The sequence below is a fragment of the Muscardinus avellanarius genome (genome assembly GCF_963383645.1).
Source record: "Muscardinus avellanarius genome assembly, chromosome: 5".
NCBI lineage: Eukaryota > Metazoa > Chordata > Mammalia > Rodentia > Gliridae > Muscardinus > Muscardinus avellanarius.
In genome coordinates, this window is record NC_137790.1 from 3,761,249 (window position 1) to 3,780,770 (window position 19,522).

Below are 19,522 nucleotides of genomic sequence, written 5' to 3' on the forward strand. Positions count from 1 at the left end.
GTGGTCTTAAGTCTTAAAGGATGGCTATGAGAACATATTGTAAAGGGTGGGGGTGGGGGAGATAAGCAGAAGAAAAAGCCACAAGGAGTCCCCGCATTGCCGGCTCTGATGGCTGGTGCTGGACAAGGAAGGTGTGCAGCAATGTCCTGCAGGTGACATTAAAGGGGACCTGGCGTGGAGGTGAAGAAAAGGATCCAGATGATGCAGGTTTGGTCCTGTAGTGTCAGAGGGTGGTGGTGACACCACGGCCAGGAGAATGCACTGGATTCTGGGCCAAGTGGAGGGGGGGAAATCCTCACAGACACGTCCAGTCTCAGTTGCCTTCTGATCACTGCTGAGATTCAGAAGCTAAGGAATGGACTGAAGCTAAATTTGAATCCGAGGCAGGATGTATTTGAAATCTGGGGGCAGAGAGAACACAGCAGAGACAGGGATGCACAGTGGTCCAAGGCCATGCCCTGGGGAAGGCAGGATGCTGAGGCTGAGAGAGGTGCTTGGACCGGGGGAGTGAGTGAGTGCAGCATCGGCCAAGGAAGGAAGGGCCAGGGACTGCAGGAAAGGTGCCGCACCAGGGCCCGAGGAAAGACAGCCACCGACACCCGAGCCCCGCCCAAAGCCAACATTCAGGGTGGCCCGTGCAGAATGAAGGAAGATCTGCTCAAACGCCCCACACCTCCCCCTTGTCAGAGTAGAAAACAAATTCCTGACAGTGGCCTCAGGCCCCGCTTAATGGGCTCCCCGCCACCTCCCCCAGCCCCTCTCCCTGGGCTCGCTCTGTCCTGGGGTCTTGGAGGAAGGTTTCCCTGGACGAGGCCACTCTGACCACCTGCTACACTCCTGGTTTTCCTTATGGCACCTGTTACCTTCCATGGTGTCAGGTGGTCAGGGGCATTTACAACCTGCTATATTTCTCCCTCCAGCGGAAAAGACTCCATGAAGCAAGGGTACTTTGTTTTGCTTACTCAAGTGTCCTAAGAGGCAGATTCGTGTAGTGTAGGTTCAGAACTATGAAAGACTGCGTTAACGATGGAGACAAGCAAGTGACACCCTAGAAATGGTCACACAGAGGTGACTGGTGACCTTGGCGAGTGGAGCCCTCTGTGGAAGCCTGAGGGGCACACGAGAGGTGAGAACCAGGCAGATACACCCAGCTTCCAAGGGCGCAAAGCAGGCAGCATTGCAAGTGTTGAGAACTTCATCCACTGCCCTGCGCTGCCCCTCGGGCTGAGCCCGAGCTTTGTGCAGTTCTGTAACTCACCAGCCGGCATCAAGCACCCCGCCACTTGCCAGGTCCAGTGAACGGTCGTGAGAATGCATGGATGATGTTGACCTACAAGCAGGTGAGAAGTGTCACTTTTGCTCTTGAACTGCTGCTCAGTTCAGGCCACAACTGACCACACAGTCAGCCTAGTAGAGGGCAGGCATCAATGGTCAAGACGTGGGAGGGCAGAGCTGAAGGCTAAGCTGATCGCCAATGTCTACTGAGTCAATCAATCATGCCTCCATCAAAACCCAGGACAGAGTTTGGAGAGCTGTCGGGTAGCTGAACACACGGAGGTTCTTGGAGGCAGCAGCCCAGGGAGGTCATGGAGGAGCTGGCCTCTTCCCCATACTTCATCCCACCAAACTCCCCGGTGTTTCCTGTAATAGGCTTTACAATAAACTCTGTGTATAATAAGGATTTCTCTGAGTCCTGAATATGCTTTCCCTGCAGACATGCCATCATGATAAAATGGAAAAAAACTCCTCTGTCCACTGACAGCAAGGGAAGAAAGAACTAGACTTGAAGAGGACGTCGGACGTCACCGGAGCACCACGCTCGTCCACCCCACTGCCCTGGCTCACATTCCTGCATCTTGTCTCAAAAATGCAGCTGATTTTTATAGGGCAAGATGCTGGGAATATTTCCAAGTATTATTTGAGAATCCTAGACTTACTATGGCTAACAGTATGTAAAAGGAATTCATGGTGCAGACTGGAACCACAGAGGACATGGCGTCACCGTGGCTCCGGGTCACTGGCTGCCGCCACCTCACCATGTCCAAAGTGCCAGAATATTGAGCCGGACATGGTGGTGCACACTTGTAATCCCAGCATTTGGGACGCTGAGACAGGAGGATCACAGTTCATGGACAGCCTCAGCCACGTAGTGAGGCCCTTTGCAACTCAGTGAGACCCTGTTTAAAAAATAAAGACAAAAAAATAGGCGTGGGGATGTAGCTTGGAGGTAGAATGCCTCTGGGTTCCATCCCCAGTACTGAAACACACACACACACACACACACACACACACACACACACACACACAGTACCAGAACATTATCATTAGTCGGCCCCGGGAAGAAAGCATACAAGGAACAGAGCACCTATTTTAGAAGTAGTATCAGAGACAGACAATGTACCAAGTCAACAGAGTCCCATCTAAAAGGGAGGAGGGGTGAGGAAGGAAGGCTGCTCTCTCACAGATTAAATCATCTGACCTGGTTTTCATGTGGGTGCTCCATAAGCAAGCTTTAAGGGAAAGTTCTAGAGTGTTTTCTCAAGTCTTGTTCCAGAAGAGCTGTTCTAACACAAATTTGAGTGTAAATATTGATTAACATGTTTAAATGTGTCAAATTTATAGCATGAGCTTGCCAAACCTAAGAATGAGTTTTGGAGATGATCAAGTACAGTAAGTATTTTGGAAATCAAGTTTAAATGCACGGTCCCATTTTCTTTCTCACAGGCTCTCACCACAGTGAAGGGGTGAACTCTAAAGCCTCCAAGATTAAAAACAAAGACAGAAAACCAAACCCAAAGCCAGCCACATCTCTGGTCCTTTCAGAAGAGCCCTGGGGTTGGTCGCTCTGTCAGCATTTTGGCCGGCCAGCGGTTAAGTATGGAGCATCATGCGAAGCTTGGGGTCCAAATTGGACGAACGTGCTCAGCTGTTTTGTAGGCTGTGGTGAGGAGCGATGCCATTCCCTCGGGGACATGCAGAGGATTTGGGCAGGAGTGTTCTCTGGTGAGTTCATCGTTTTCTCCACAGTCTTAGCTCGCAGCCTCAAATCCAGAGCAGCAGCCTCAGCCCTCCTGCCTTCTCAGACTCGGCGCAGCCTTTGCAGGGACCAAGCTGGACCCTGGACTTGTGGACACTGCATGGAAAGGAGGTTACTGGCTGACCCCAGAGCTAGTGTTCATTAAGTGCCTGCCCAGGGCATTCCACATACCCTGAGGACAAGCCCTAGCGTTGCCATCATTGGCCATGAACCTGCTCAATGTCCCTGGGAGAGGGGGGACGCCTCCCCTTCTCTGCCTCACAGCCCTGAGCACAGCAGTCCAGCAGCCTTTGCACTCCTACAATAGCTCATGTCTGTTTCCATGGAGAGGATGGGAATTGCAGTGAAAGGAGAGAGAGGGAGGGAGGCAGGGAGGGAGGGAAGAAGGGAGGCAGGGAGGGAGGGAGGGAGGGAGGGAGGCAGGGAGGTGGCAGAGAGAGATGGACCTGCTCCATCTCCCCACATACCTCTCACTCTTTAGAGTGAATAGCTCATCAACGACCTCATGGATCAAATGTCAACATTGGCAGGTGAATCCCTCTGCGTCCTGCGTCCTTCCCACTTGTCCCCAGGAAGTGCTGCACTTTGGATCTGCCCCTTCCCATTCAGGAAGAAATCAGCTGAAGGGCTGACCGATGAAGGAATTCGACTGTATGGATCTGGAATATTTTTAGAGCATCTTGATTCACTTAAGGTCCTGGACCTTGCTGCTGGTGGTTCTCGCTCCGTTCCTCCACTGTCTAGCCTTCACGAGCCTCGCTTTCCCAGTGTGTAAAGTGGGAATTATTACTCCTATGGCACAGAATGGCTGTGAGGGAGACCACAGTCGAGGGCCCATCGAAGACGAAGACGCTGGCTAAATAGCAGCTGTCATTTTTCACTCCAGTCCACGGAGCCAGGGATGGAGCATCCAGCTCTCCTTACACAATGGATCCCAGGACATGGATTCCAAAGGAATTGGACTCTTCACTTTCTTTCATGAGAGCAACTTATGGAATAACATGTAAGAATTCTACCTAAACCCATTTTCTTACCGTGCACAAAGTTTAAAATCAAATAGCCAAAATTACTACCATTTTCTTACCGTGCACAAAGTTTAAAATCAAATAGCCAAAATTACTACTGCCATTACACACACACACACACACACACACACACACACACACGTCCTTGTGAATCCTACACAAGGCAATGGGGTTTCTAAACTCCACTGTGATGGCATGCAGTTAGGATCAGTGGAATTTGCTGAGACAGGAGGACCTTAAGGCTGGTCTCTGAGGTGATGAAAAGGGTAGACAGTGAGAAGAAAGAGGAGGCATTAGGTTCTTCAACACATGCCTGTGGTCGGGGAAGCCCTCATCTTTATAATAATCTCTGAAGACACGGCTTCACAATTGTAAGATACACACTTAACTGGACCCAGCCTTCCCCATGCTGAATATGGTGCCACACAACCCTTGACCTTCTCATTCTGATCCTGACTGAGGCATCCACAGTGGAGGGGGTTGTCACAAACCAGGTCGCATCATTCTGACACCTGCACAATAGGAGCTTGGTTCTTACTGCGGCCAGCCAGTAGTGACCCCTAAAGGTATCATGATCTGATCCCTGAAGCCTATAATGTGGCCTTACATGGGAAAAATGTCTTCGCAGATGTGATCATATTAAAGATCTTGAGAAAGCCGGGCATAGTGGTGCACCCTTGTAATCCCCGCGCTTGGGAGGCTGAGACAGGAGGATCGCGCAGGTTCGAAGCCAGCCTCAGCTACTTAGTGAGGGTCTCAGCAACTTAGTGAGACCCTGTTTCCAAATAAAGTATAAAATAGGTCTGGGAACCCGGGTGTGGTGGCACATGCTTGTAATCCCAGCATTCAGGAGGCTGAGAGTATCGCGGTTCGTGGACAGCCTCAGCTACTTAGTGAGGCCCTCTGCAACTCATTGAGACCCGGTTTCAAAATAAAGAATAAAAAATAGGGCAGGGGCTGTAGCTCTGAGGTCAAATGCCCCTGGGTTCCATCCCCAGACCCGCAAAATAAAAAAATAAAAGTAGGTCTGGGAGTGTAACCCGGAGGTAGAAAAGCCCCTGGGTTCCACCCCCAGTAAAATAAATAAATAAATAAATAAATAAGTCTTGAGATAAGAAAATTGTCTGGGTGGGTCTTAAATGCCTTCCCAAGTGTCCTCAGAGGAAAAAGGCAGAGGGAGATTTGGCAGAGAGAAGAGAGGGCTGTGACCACAGAGACAGACAGGAGGGATCCAGTCACAGCCCAGGACAGCCAGCAGGAATGGCTCCCCCTACATCTCACACAGCCCTGCAGACACCTTGACGTCAGCCCAGTGGTACTGACCTCAGACTTCCACCTCCAGAACTGCAAAAGAACACATTTGTACTGCTTTCAAGCCACCAAGTTTGGGCTAGTGTGTTACAGCAGTCATAGGAAACAGATGCATCACTCTCTGCCCCAGCTTAGTTTCTTAAAGGAACAAGCACTCAGACCACGGGTTGGGCAAATCTGGAACTCCAATAGGCATTCAATGACAGAGAATCTCAGCCGAACACAACTTCCCAGCTCCAGAGATGCAAGGGCTTGTTTTAAACCCCATGCACACTGCCTTCCCCCAGACTAGGAAAGAGCTGTTTGTTCAGCACAAGAAATGCAGACTGAGTTTTATAGTACCACTAACACTGCAGTGTTGGACACTATAACCCAGTTTCTGAGGGAAAATGCCAGGCCTTGGGGGCAGCTGGCCCAAGACACAGCCCTAGCAACGGCCCAAAGCTCCGGGAAGACACAGGTTACTAAAAATGGTCTCTGCAGCAAAAGAGCACACAGACCAGGGAGAAACGGCCTTCAAGCTGTCAGGAAGAGACAGGCTAGATGTCTTAGTGGTGCAGTTGACGCACAGACGAAGGTGGCCTTGTTCAGACACTTGGAGGAGAAATCAGACGTGCTCTGCAGACTGAATAGGGGAGAGGAGGTGCAACGGTAGGAGCAGGGACCCGGGACAGGCAGAGCAGAGCTCCCTCCTGCAGCACTTGGCTGCAGACCTTTGGGGGTGGCACCCAGCCCCAGCCAGCTGATCAGATCTGCACTGAGCAGGATGAATCCACTGAAAGCAGGTTAGCATGGGCAGGAGGGAGCGAGAGTGAAGGAGGAACTTGTGGAATAGCTACTGTTTGGCCAGAGATGCTGGTGGGCAGGAATAGCAGAGAGCAGGCTGGCAAGGGCCTGAGGGGCATGCAAGAGGCAAGCTGTTAGGACCCAGTGTCAGGTGAATGCAGAGACTGGGAAGGGGAAAAAAAATCAAGTTTCTGGCTTCAGTAACAAGGCAGAAACAGACTCTTTAAGTTGGACAAGAAAGAAGTTGAGTGGCACACACTTGTAATCCCTGCAGTTGGGCAGCTGAGACTGGAGGATCATGGTTGGCAGACAGCCTCAGCTACTTAGTGAGGCCCTTTGTAACTTAGTGAGACCCTGTTTCAAAATAAAGAATAAAAAATAGGGCAGGGGGTGGTAGCTAGGAGGTAGAATGGCCCTGAGTTCCATCCCCAGACCCACAAAAAAAAAAAAAGAAGTTGAAGGGAAGGCAGGGAGCGGAGAGCCAGTTCAGCTGTGAGCTTGCTTGCCGAGTGCATGTCTGTGGGCCATCCAGGGGATGAGGGTTACATAAATGATGTGAGTTCTATGTAAGTATGTGTTTATGGGGCTAGAGAGTCTGCTTGGGGTACTTCTAGGTATGGATATCACTCCATAAACATTTAATGAGAACCTGGCATGGCGGCGCATGCCTGCAATCCCAGTACTTGAGAGGCTGAGACAAGAGGACTCGGGTTCAAGGCCAATCTCAGCAACCTAGGAAAAAGTAAAGGAAAACCTGGGGGCTGGGACAGCAGTTAGGAAGCCATGTAGGGTGCGCTGTCAGGGAAACATTCAGGAGGTCAGACAGACAGGACTTAGTGACTTGCTGAACCCCGGAGGGGAGAAAAGAGGATGGCATCCAAGTCCCAGCTCAGGTGTCTGGGTGACTGTCCCAGGGATGGATGAGACTTCCTGGGGTTAGTGTTAACAGAAGAGCCAAGGTCACAGCCCCCGGAAACCCAAGTGTGAGCTGAGGCAGGGCCAGAGGAACCAACTCAGGAGGCCTCGGAGCAGAGAGACAGGAAACGAGAGACAGGAAGTACAGGACATTGGAACTGCAGCTGTGGATTCCGAAGAATTGGTAAAGCTCGCAAGTCAAAGAGGTCAGGGGAAAGGTCAAAGGTTCCTGCGGCTATTGGCAGGCAGGTCAGGCCGGTGATCTGTGGCTTAGAGTGGAGCCACACTGCTGAGGGCGCCTGACAAACACAGGCAACCAGTAGCCAGCTAGGGACACGGCGGAGGGAGGCGGCTCTGCACACGTGGTGCAGTAAGCTGAACTAGAAAACCTGCCTTCTAGTTTGGGCTCGGGCTCTGCAGCCGCATGCTGGTTTACTCACTTGTAAACAGGGGTAAATTTATATGCTCACTTGGCCTCACCACAGGGGAACTCTAACATCCAAGGCCACCGAAATACAAGGCCAAGCTTGCTTTACCAGTGTACAGTTCAAAAATAAAGGCATTTCTTGAAGTTCTTAAATTAGTTGTGGGAGAAAATTTAATGTGCGAAATTCTTAAGACAAATGGTCCTCTTGAAACAACAATAGAGCTATTAATCTGGGGAGAAGTTTTTCACTTGTACCACCTAATGCAAGATTATTTCCTCCATATAGTCCTTGACCATTTCATAAATTATTTTACTGAGAGTTACATGCATAAACACAACCTTCAAAAATTAAAGTTTTGAGCCAGGCGTGGTGGTGCACACTTGTAATCCCAGTACTTGGGAGGCTGAGACAGGATGATTGCAAGTTCACGGCCAGTCTCAGCTACTAGGGTGAGGCCCTCCACAACTTAGTGAGACCCTATTTCAAAATAAAGAATAAAAAATAGAGCTGGGGGTGTAGCTCTAGGTAGAATGCCTCTGAGTTCAATCCCCAGTTCTGCTAAAAAAAAAAAAAAAGCAAAAAAATATTAAGTTTTGAAAATTAACACACACCAGAAATAGTATCAAGGCTGATTTAAAATCCAGGAAGTCTTAGGGGTCTGTGCTAGAATTTCCACTTCAGCATGCAGTCTCCTGATCTGTTGTAGGCTTTGAAGAACACGTCAAGCTGTTTTATGTACTTGCCTGAACGATAGATAGATGCTCTCTTTTGAGCTAGTATTTACAGTTTGGCATTTCTGTTATTTAGCTGTCTGGTTTTTATGGAAAGCAAAGTGCGTCTTTAACAAATAGAGCTGCAATGCTCACGCCAGAAAACCTAAGGCTACGAAATACCAAATGAGAAATACTTTTGCAGAAACGGAGTTACTGCCTCCTGATCATTGAACTCAGTACCTTCTTTAAAAGGAGAGGTTTTTGCCTGTGACGGCACGTCTGATAAGCAGATGCCACGCGAGCTGACCACGGTGAAGGCCACCCAGATCTGCAACGCGGTGAACCTGAAGCCCTAACCTGTTCACTCCAGTTCTCTCCGTACTGTGCACCCTGGGACTCGACTAGCGCCTTACAGCCGCCTGCAAACTGCGGGGCGCTCCAGGCATCCGACGTCGGGGTCTGGCCCTCGCGGGTCCCCGCTCCGAGGGGACTCCAGCAGGTCTCCGCGCCGCGGCAGGTCCGCGGGCGCGCCCCTTCGGGAAGCCACGACCCCGCGGGCACAACCGCAGCCGATCGCCCGCAGCCTCGGAGGGTCGAACCCGGACCGGTGCGCCTCCTCGCCGCGGCAGCCCCCACGGCCGCGGGCCGCCTCCCGGAGCGGCGGGGAGGGCCGCGGTCGCCGGGCAGCGGAGGGCGCCGCGCTCGGGCGGAAGGCCGCGGTGCGGGCCCTCGCCCCGCCTCCCGGCCGCGCCCCGCCCTCGCCCCGCCCCCGCGGCCGGGCGGCCAATCCCCGCGCCGCGCACGTGACGAGCGCTGCCTGCGATGACCTCATCCCTGGTGTGGGATGACGTCAAATTCAAGATGGATGGAATCACAGCGGCAGCGGCGGCTGCGGCGCGCGCGAGCCGAGTGTGAGCGGAAAGGGGCCGGTGCCTGCCTCGGGGCTGGAGACCGGTGAGTAACTGTCACGCCCGTCGTCCTAGGAGAACTGCGGGGCCCCGTGGGGGGCGACGGCCTCCCCGCAAAGCGCGGCCTTTCCTGACGTAACTCTGAGGTGATTTCTCTCCTCTTTTTCCTCCACCAGCGGGTTGCGGGCTCCGGGCGCTTCTGCGCGTGCGCGGGGCCGCGGCGCTCACGGAGCATGCCCGGACTCCCACGTAGCCGATTGTGCCTTCACACTGCGCATGCTCCGTGCCCGCACTTGGCCTCGCCCTCGCCACTGCGCATGCCCGGCCCCTCGCCGGCTGCGCCGCTCGCCCCGGCCGGGCTGCCTGCGGTCGCGGCCGCGCGGGGCCGTTGAGACGCGCTGCGGGAGGGCGCGCGCTCGGGCCGGGGCAGGCGTGGGCTCGGCCTGGGGTCGCCGGGCAGCGCGGGAGCGTCGGCTGTGGGTTGGGCGGGCGGCGGTCCAGACCCCGCACCTGCCGCAGCCGCAGCCGGAGCGTGACAGCCCGGTGGCCAGGTCGCCTCTCCCGCGGACGCCCGGACCTCGCGGCTCGGTCTGGGGCTCCAGAGCCCGGGGGGATCCTGTTCGGGCTCCAGCCGCCCCGCGGGAGAAAGCCAGCCGGGGTCCGCCCGCCCCGGGCCGTGGGGAGGGGAGCGGCCCAGCCCCGGGACCCTCTCCTGGCCGCCCTGGCCTTCCTCATCGCCCACGCCTCGTTCTGCCGGAGACGACAGTGCCCATCTGCAGAGGCCGCACCTTGTAGCCAGGGGACAGCCCCAGCCGCAGGGCTGTGGTCGAGAAGAGCGCACAGCAGCTCATCTGGAGGGGCCAGACCGGGACTCCAGTGGGGTGGCCCGGCCGAGAAGTGGGGCAAATCAAGCGGCCCCTCCCCCCGCGCAGCCTGGGGCTCTTTTTCCGAGTGCGTGAGCTAACAGCCCTGTTCACCTCCAGCATCCCAGTGAGGGCTGCATTACAGCATAGTCCAGTGATTGTTCACCAGCATGACCCTGAGTCATCAGTTACCGAGTTTGTATTATGTTCCTGGTACCTTGTCTAAGGCAAAAAGTGGGCTAATCCGTACCAGGAAGATTTTGCATTGAAAATTATTTTTAAAAACTTTCCCTTTGGTGCTTGAAGGGGTAAAACCTGCCTCCGCATCTACTGACTGTGTGTCATATGTTTGTCTCTATCCCTAAATATTAATGTTAAAGAGGAAATAGAAATTTGAGGCATTGGTTTAGTTGAAAGTAGGATTTTAATTCATTCTTCTTTTAACACTATTGAAAGTATAGTTTGCTCAGTTTGTGGAAATCCGAGTTGAAGAAAATAGAAGCCCTCCCCTGAGAAATTTGTGGTATCGTCTAATGGGGAATATTAGATGCGCACACTGGTAAGGGAAGACATCATCCAAAAGAGGTTAGTTATTAGGAAGGACTGCAGTAGTTCCTAAAGTATACGAGGTGGGAAGGCAGATACAAGAGTTGTCGAAGGGATAGATTTGGCAGTGATTGGCCAAGGGGTAAAGGAAAGACAAGTTTTCTGACTGAGGAGACCTGGCTGGCAACACACCAGACTCAGCAGGGAGTGTGTGAAAATGGCAGGTGGGGGTGGGAGCCCGGCGTTGTGGGTCACACGTGCCCTGCTGGACATGTGAGCTGTGCTGTGATGGATCTGTTCAACTGGCACCTGAGAGGCTGGCGTCTGAAGTCTGAGCAGAGATGCAGATGTGGAAGTCATCGCCCAGTAGTGATTACAGGCACAAGATCACATGGGGAAAGCACAGGAAATGCCCAACACTGGGCACTCTGTAACAGATCCTGGAGAAATAAAGGTGAGCAAGTCCAGCTCTTGAGTCTGTCTAGTCCAGTGTGTTCCCTCTCTGGTCAGTAGACACCTGCCAGGCCTCATGCCAGACATAGAGAATACATAGATGAAAATGAGCACCCTTCCTTTCAGGGAGTCCCCTGGGTCCACTGCAGTAGTGGAGGTTATTGCAGAGAAATGAAGGATTATGGTGTCTCAGATGACTGAGCTGGTGGGCGGGAAGAAATTGCAAAAGCTTCTTAGAGGCAGCAACATTTCTACTGAATCTTCCTCTAGAAGGCAATCAAGTGAAGGAGATGGAGGAAAGATATTTTAGGTGGCAGACACTGGATGTGCAGTTTTATAGGGTGGGTGGTAAGGAGTATCCAGTAAGGGTGCAGAGGTGAACTGAGATCAGAGTATGAGAAGTCTTGCATGCCAGTCTGTAGTTCAGATATTTCTTTAGGAATAATAGAAAATTGTATTCTAAAGCCGGACAGTGTTGTGACCAGCTTAAGGAAAACAAAAAGCATAATTTCCACTTCAGAATTTAGAGTAGAGTACAGAAAAATCGAATATTTGTGGTTGTGCTAAATACCATGTGGGCATTGTGAAGAGTGCCAGAAGATAGTCAATAACTTATCAGTAGCTTACAGTCCTGTGGGGGCAGACACAAGTGACTATCAATATAAGGCAATGAGTAAACACTGCATAAGATTCCCACTCTACTGGAGCTGTTGAACGGAGGTGTTATCTCCTGATAAGCTGAAATAGTCAAGGGAAGTGTCTTAGTTTACTTGGGCTGATGTGATAAAGGCCGGGAGGTTTAAACAACATACATTTACAGAGGCTGGACATCATGAGAACATGGTATCTTCTAGGTTGGTTCCCCTGGGGCCTCTCTCCCTGGCTGGTGGACAGCGTCTTTTCCCCATTTCTTCCCAGGGTTGGCCTTCCATGTGTGTCTGCATCCTGATCATCTCTTATTTTAAGAATACCAGTTATATGGAATTAGAACACATTTTGGCTTATTCACCTCTGTAAAGACCTCATATTCAAATAGGATTACATTCTGAGGTGCTGGGAAAACTCAGCCCTGGCAGAAGGCTTCCTGGACGACTGGCGTTTGAGCTGAGCTGGAGAAGGGTTAGATGCCTCAGGATGCCTCAGCTTGTGTGAAGGAAGGTGTGCCAGTTATGCCTTGGGATGAGCACTGGAAGCAGAAAGTATCAGGAATTTTAAACATAGTTTAAAAGCAGATTTTTATAGAACTTTGGAGTCCATGCTTTGAGAAGTTTGCATTTTAGCCTAATGGAGAAACTGTGCTTTCATCATTTTGTTTGTAACCAGGGCAGAGGCTGGCCTTGTGCATAAGGTCCTAGCGCCAGCGAAGTTGTTACAGGGTATTTCCTGACGGTCCTTTGAACCCCTCTGCCCTACACCAGTCATCACTTTCTCTCAGGGCAGTTAGCACTTCGGAAGTTACCTTTGTGTTGGTTTCCTTCCTCATCGTCTACTTTACCTCACTAGATGGTGGGAGGTTTGTTCTGAATGTCTCTATATTTCAGCTATTTTCACACATAAAAGGAATTCAGTAAACAAACTGAATTATAAATAGTGACATTTAACATAGGTGTTAGATGAGTTTTCCAGCTCAGTGAGGCCACGGCATCACAAACCATAGGTTTGGAGGGCATGACAGGAAGAAGGAATGCCACGAGGAAACATATTAGTTAGGGTTCTTCAATAGCTAGCACAGAAACTAACTGGCTGACTTGAATTGAAAAAGAAACTTATTGTACAGACACAACGTTGCTCTTGGGATTTTAGGAAAAGCTAAGAATCTTGGGCCAGGAAGGACAAAAAGTCAAAAGAGTTCCAGGAATCTACAAACCGAGCACTAGTGGGTTGTACTTTCAGGCCACTGCTGAAGTAAGTCGGCTCCATTCATCTGTTGCCTTTGTCATTCTTCTCAGGACCGTATTCCAGGGAGGAAGTTTCTAATTGGCCTGGCTTTGAGTGTGTGCCTGCAGTCATCAGACTGTGCTGTGGACGAGAGTGTTTTTCCAAAGCCAGAGCTAGAGGCTGTCACAGGAGGAGAAAGAATGGCTGCTGGATGGCCAGAACAGACCAACAGAGGCTGTGATCAGATGCTGCTTTGCCGGGGCACCGTTAAAAGCTATGCTTTGTTGTAGTGGAATTGTTCTGTTGGTCATGGCAGAGAATATACCCTTGCACCAAATTCAAACCTGAGAGAAACACTGACAATATGATGAGGCGGGATGCAGGGCAGTCACCTGACTCCTCTTGAACCTCGAGCCAGGCTAGCTCTGACATCTGAGCAGCTTTAGAAATCTTCTGGATGTCTGCATTGTAAGAAGTGAGTGATGATAAAACTGAACCTCAGGCCAACTTCCTGTCTCCATCAGACAGTAAAATTAGCCCTGTTTTTTTTTTTTTTTTTGAAACCGAGTCTCACTGAGTTGCAGAGGGCCTCACTTAGTAGCTGAGGCTGTCCACGAACCGCAATCCTCTGGTCGCAGCCTCCCAAATGCTGGGATTACAAGCGTGCGCCACCATGCCCGGCTGAACAGTAAAATTAGATGGAGAGAGGGGGAGGGTACATGCAGAGGTGAGGGTTTGGTCCTGAACTGTGTGTTTGTGTTCCAAAGTCAAATGTAGGTGCTTCTTTGTGTGTTTAGCTGGGTGTTTGCCTTGTGATACTTCACCTAGTATCAGAACTAGCATTATATAAGCAATCTCCAACATTTCAAAGGATCGGTGTTCCCAGAATTCAGTTTTAGGTTAATATTTGGAATGTAGAGACATTTTCCAGTTGGGTGCAGTGGTGCATGCCTGTAGTCTCAGTACTTGGGAGGCTGAGACAGTAGGATCACCGGTGCAAGGCCAGCAACATGCGGTAATTTAGTGAGACTCTTTCAAAAATAAAATAGGGCTAGGGTTGTAGTTCAGTGGTAAAATGCTTCCCTCCCTGTACCATCAAAAAAATTTTTAATTTTTAAAAAAATTTAAAAACAATATTTTTCTCTAGAACTCTTAGTAAGAGTTCTGGGGTATTGTTAGGTTGCTAAGAGTCTTAGTTGCTAAATTGCTGAGGAGGTTAGCTTGAATTCCCCTGAGTTTAATCCCCAGTAAAACATACACAAGTTCGGAGAGCCAGTCCTAGAGGCAAGCTAATTTATAACACTCTCTATACCTGTAATATCAGCCTGAATTTTACTCTCTGAAACCTGAAAGTAGGTGAGATTAAGGCTGATTAGTTGTGATACCAGCCTGGGTTTTAGTATCTGAATTGAAAGTAGGTGAGATTAAGCTGAGCATGATGGTGCATGCCTGTAGTCTCAGTACTTTGGAAGCTGAGATAGAAGAATTGCAGGTTGGAAGTCAGCCTCAGCAATTTAGCAAGACCCTATTTCCAAATAAAGAATAAAAATAGGGCTGGGGGTGTAGCTTGGAGGTAGAATGCCCCTGGTTCAATCTGCAGCATGAAAGAAAAGAAAAGAAAGAGCTTATTTTGGTCTCTTTCTCACTTGGCACTCGCCTCCTGGTGCCCTTGTATTGTGCCCATGTTCCTGCTTCAGTTTCTTCTATTCATAGTGTACTTTGTATTACAAAATTGTCTACCTTTCCTCTATCTTCATTCCCTGCAGCTGATCTAACGTTGGTATAAGGAGGAAAGTACTTGCTTTGAACTAATTATGTTAAGATATGGTTGCCCTTGCTCCTTAGCATTTAGTGTACCAGAGGAATTGGGATCCAGTTGGGGTGGGCTATTGGATATTCTAGAGAAATGGAGCCTGAGGACAGGTTAAGCCTTTGGGAATTTTCAAGGAAGGTCAGATGAGCATTTCTGAAGTGCCTATAAAAGGAGAGCAGAGCCATTGGATTTACTACACTCATCAAATGAGTGTGAGTCCCAAGACTTCCCCAAACTCATCCCTCACCCCCAGCCAAACGAAGAGCTTCCTGAAGTCCTGTCTCAGTACCTCTCTGCATTCCTTCCCGTGCTGTTTCCTGTCCTGCCCCAGAAGTGTGAGTTGCTGGGGAGCAGGAAGCTAGCCAGTGTACTCACCTCCCATATCCAGCGCCCTTTATGCTGTGTGCCGTGGAGCAGGCCTACGGAGGCCCCCAGAGAGGAGGTGAAGGAGGTGGGATGTGTGCCTGCCAGGTAGGACATGCTGGGCAGACCGGGGCTCTCACACCTGGTGCTTTCTACCTTATAGAAGTTCCAAGTGGTACAGGTACTGTTAGCTACATTTAACAGGTGAAGAAACTAGCATTCGGAAAAGTTAAGTGGTCTTTATAAGATGGCATACCCATAGGTGGCAAGTAGACTGTGAAAGGCTTTTCCATGGAATACTCGTGTCCTCCATGAACTGCTGACCATGGAGATTCTCTCATCTGGAAAATTCAGGAAACAACAGGAAATAGAATTGGTTTAGGCCGTTTGGGGAGGACTTCCATATAAGAATCCAAATGGCAAGTGAGCCAGCCTGCTTCAGAGCCTGGTTGTCAGTGCAGGGGCTCCTCTCAGCTTACTCTGCTGCTCACACACAGACACTTTCCTCCATATCTCACCACTTTCTTTAAGAGCCCAGGTTTCTCTGCCATGGCTAAAATGACGGAACATCTGCATTAGTGGACAGAGGTGAGCAACGGAGGAGTCTGGTGTGGACAGCAGCGGTGACATGCCTGTATGCTCGAGAAGCACAGTCTTCTAGAAGTCAGCCTCATCATTCATAATTAAAACATGCAGGAAAACTGTAGTCTGATGTGCCAGAACATTCACTGTATCTGGGTTAGAAAACACATTGAGGACAACATGTACCCAGCAACAAAGCCGGCCCGGTCTGCGGGTGAATTGGACAGAAATGGGAAATTCACTCTGCTCTCCCACCTGCTGCAGAGGTTTGCAGATCATCCCTGACACTGAGCACTTGTGCTGCCTGTTTGCCGACCTCCTCAACACAGCATTTGGTATTTTCACTTGTTAAACTCAATAAATATAGGTGTACCTACTGTGGTTCAAACACAAAAATACAGAATGCTCATTGTCTGTTTGCAGCTAGACTGGAAAAGGGGCCTTGTTTTCAAGTCTTAATAATTGAATTAAAATGTAAAAACAAGGGCCCTAGATAAAGTTGTGGAGTCCACACTACCCAGCCCTATCTTTTCTTTCTCTCCAAATCTCTAGAGTTTTTAGGACCTGGGGAGAATAGAAGATGTCACTCTCCTGCTCATAACCCTCTACTGGCCTTGTATGAGCCCCCCAAAGACCCCATACCTTCTTCTTTCCAGCCTCATCACCCCACTCCTTGTACCCTTTGCTTCAGCCAGACAAAACCACCTGTAGTTCCTGGGGTGCCTCCAGCTCTGTCTTGCCTCTTGAAATGCTCTTCACCCCCCCGCCCCCATCTCCTCCCAAGTTCCCTGGTTCCTCACCGACTACACTTGGGTATGATGGCCATTGCCTGTCTTGTCCTGCATCTCTCTCTCAGTCTGTCACTGCACACTGAACTATGTAACAAATAGCCCTGTCCTGTTACTAAGCAAAACTTGAAGTTGCAGGAGGCAGGCCATAGGATGGCATCTTGTGTCTGGTAGAGCTCTAGCACATTCTGACATTCTGGGTGAATACCTAGCCAGGAGAACCATGCAGCATGATGATTAACAGCCCAGACTCTGGGCTCAGACTCCTAGCTCCGCTGCCAACTGTTGGGGTGACTGCAGACAAGTTATTGACCTCCCAGGTTCCCAACTTGTGAGCAGGCATGAAGACAGTATGTAGCTCTGAAGATTGTGAACAGAGGAGGGCCCTGAGCAGGCATGAAGACAGTATCTAGCTCTGAAGATTGTGAACAGAGGAGGGCCCTGAGCAGGCATGAAGACAGTATCTAGCTCTGAAGATTGTGAACAGAGGAGGGCCCTGAGCAGGCATGAAGACAGTATCTAGCTCTGAAGATTGTGAACAGAGGAGGGCCCTGGCAACAGTGCGGTGTGGGGCTCAGAGCTCAGCCTTTGGGGCCTGCTCTCCTGTGTATTTGTGTGGCCTTGAGTAAGTAACTTGACCCCCTGTTCCTTGCTCTCGTTGTCTATAAAATGGGATGATATTAGTACCTACCCCTAGGCTTGTGTAAATATTGAGTTGATGCATGAAAAGTGTTTGCTTTTTTGTATGTGGTACGCAAACATTAGCTATCTCTAAGTACACAGTGTTTGAGTAGAATGGAAATAAGTATTGTAATATTGGTGCCAGTATCAGGAACTTGAATATCCTTGGCCACTCCTCCTCAAGTGGGAAGTCTGGCTAATGACCATAAGTGGAGTTTGCAATCAAATGAACAATATCAAACCCCAAGTAGTTTTCAGGGAGAGTATTTCTCTTACAACTTAACTCTTAGTGACTTTATTATTATTCCCTGATTCCCAGATGTTTTTGTTCAAAGAAGATAGAAGCCTGTGGTCCAAGAGATTGGAAGCAGTTACTTAGAGCAAAAGCAGGGACCATGAAGAAGGGATAAAGAAAGAAACCTTTCTAAACAGTGAACAGTGAGAAGATTGTTGCTCTCTGGCAGTAGAGTGCACATGGTATGTGGAATAGCATGGCTTCCTGTCCAGAGACATGGGGATCTCACGTGGTTCAGTCTTCACTCGTTCTGGAGCTTATACTTGTGGTTCAGGCACTCTGCTGTCTCGGCTTGGATTATCCCAAAGCAGACCTTGATGCAAAGGTTTAGATGGAGGTACTTACATGGGAAGTGGTTCCAGGACATGTAAGAGAGGGAGTAAGGAAGGATCCTTACATGCATATTATCAAAACTGAATTCCTTTAAAAAGTAAAATAAAGACTCATGAACTCTGATTTCTCTGTCAAACCTCTTTTCAACTAAAGATATGCTTCCAGCTGTTCTGGAAGAATCTGTAGAGACCTCCCTCATTCCTTCATTACTCTTGTCCTCTACAGGCCATCAGAAATCCTAATGGCCTTGCCTTGACCTGTACTGCCACCATCTGGTCCAGGCCATGTGGTCACGGCAGCAGACTCCTTGCCAGTCCAGCTTCTCTCCCTGTTCTGTGCTTCCTGGTTTATTCTGCAACCTAGCCAGAGCTATTGTTTATCATCAGAGCGTAGTTCAGGCTTTGTCCTCCCTCTGCTCAGTCTTGCAGTGGCTGCTCCTTTCCCATTTAGCAAAGTTCCCCCAGTTCCCACCCAGCAGTACACAGTGTGCCATTGCGTCTGGGGTGCCTTGTCATGGCTTCCCAGCTCCTGGCTGTCTTGCAACCCTGCTTTTCTTCGGCTCATCCCTCTGCTCTGATGCCTGCTTTCAGCTTTCTGCCACTCTCCCAGTCTTCTCTGATGCCATCTTGTGGGATGAATGGATGGCACGAGAAGTTCCTGGTACATTTGTAGTGTATTGTAGGTGCTGAATAATGATAGCAATTATTATCATCTCGGCTTCTCATAATAACATTATGTGGAAGCTGCTTCTGCATCTCTTGCCTTTCTCCACTGCAGCATCTTGAGAAACTCCTAGTGCTACAAACTGCCAGTACATGGCTGAGTCAGTACTTGTGGCACTATGAGCTTATTTCTCTGCAAACGATGAGAAGTGTTTCTTTGCACAAATAGTTGTGTGGTTTTAAAGTGTAGAAGGAGTGAGGGAGAAAATAAAATGGCTGAGAAGGGAAGGAAGGGAAAATATTTCTGTCAAGCAATCACAAATAGATTAAACTTTGCCACTGACTATGAATGGGTGGCAGGAAATGAATGGAAACCTGCTAGGCTCTGGCCCACGCACTGGTTTGTGACCAAGCTGAGAGCCTCAGCCCTAGTAGCAAAGCCATGCCTTGGAGCCAGCCCTTGCTAAGGAACAAGAGCATTGCTGACAGTGCTGCACCATGGCCCTCCAGGCAAGCAGCACCAGCTGCTCTTGTGGCTCCTCTGAATAGGACTTGGGCCTGGAATAGCCGGCCAAGGCTGGCTCCATGGAGCCAGGAGAGAACCTACAGATGTGCTGAGGTCAGGCATGGCTCACCTGTTGCACTAATTCCCTCTCCACAATGACCAGACTCACAGGTGTTCCTGGTCACTTTGGGTTCATTCTAATGGGAAAAAAAATCAGTGTCATAACTGTACATAGGTGGTGGGGATCAAACGTAAGGCCTCACGAATCCAAGACAAGCTCTCTACCACTGAGCCATGGCCTCAGCTGCATACAGTATTTTATTTTACTTTTATTTATTATTATTATTATTATTATTTTATTTATTTATTTATTTTTGGTGGTACTGGGGGCTGGAACCCAGGGACTTTTCTACCTCAGGGCTATACTCCCAGCCCTATTTTATAACTTATTTGGAAACAGGGCCTCACTAAGTATCTGAGGCTGGATTTGAACCTGTGCGATCCTCCTGTCTCAGCCTCCCAAGTGCTGGGATCACAAGCGTGCACCACTATGCCCGGCTTCACATACGGTACTATAAAGAGAAGATGGCATTATGAAACCGAACCAAAGAGCTGAGGCATTGGAGTAAGAGGCCCA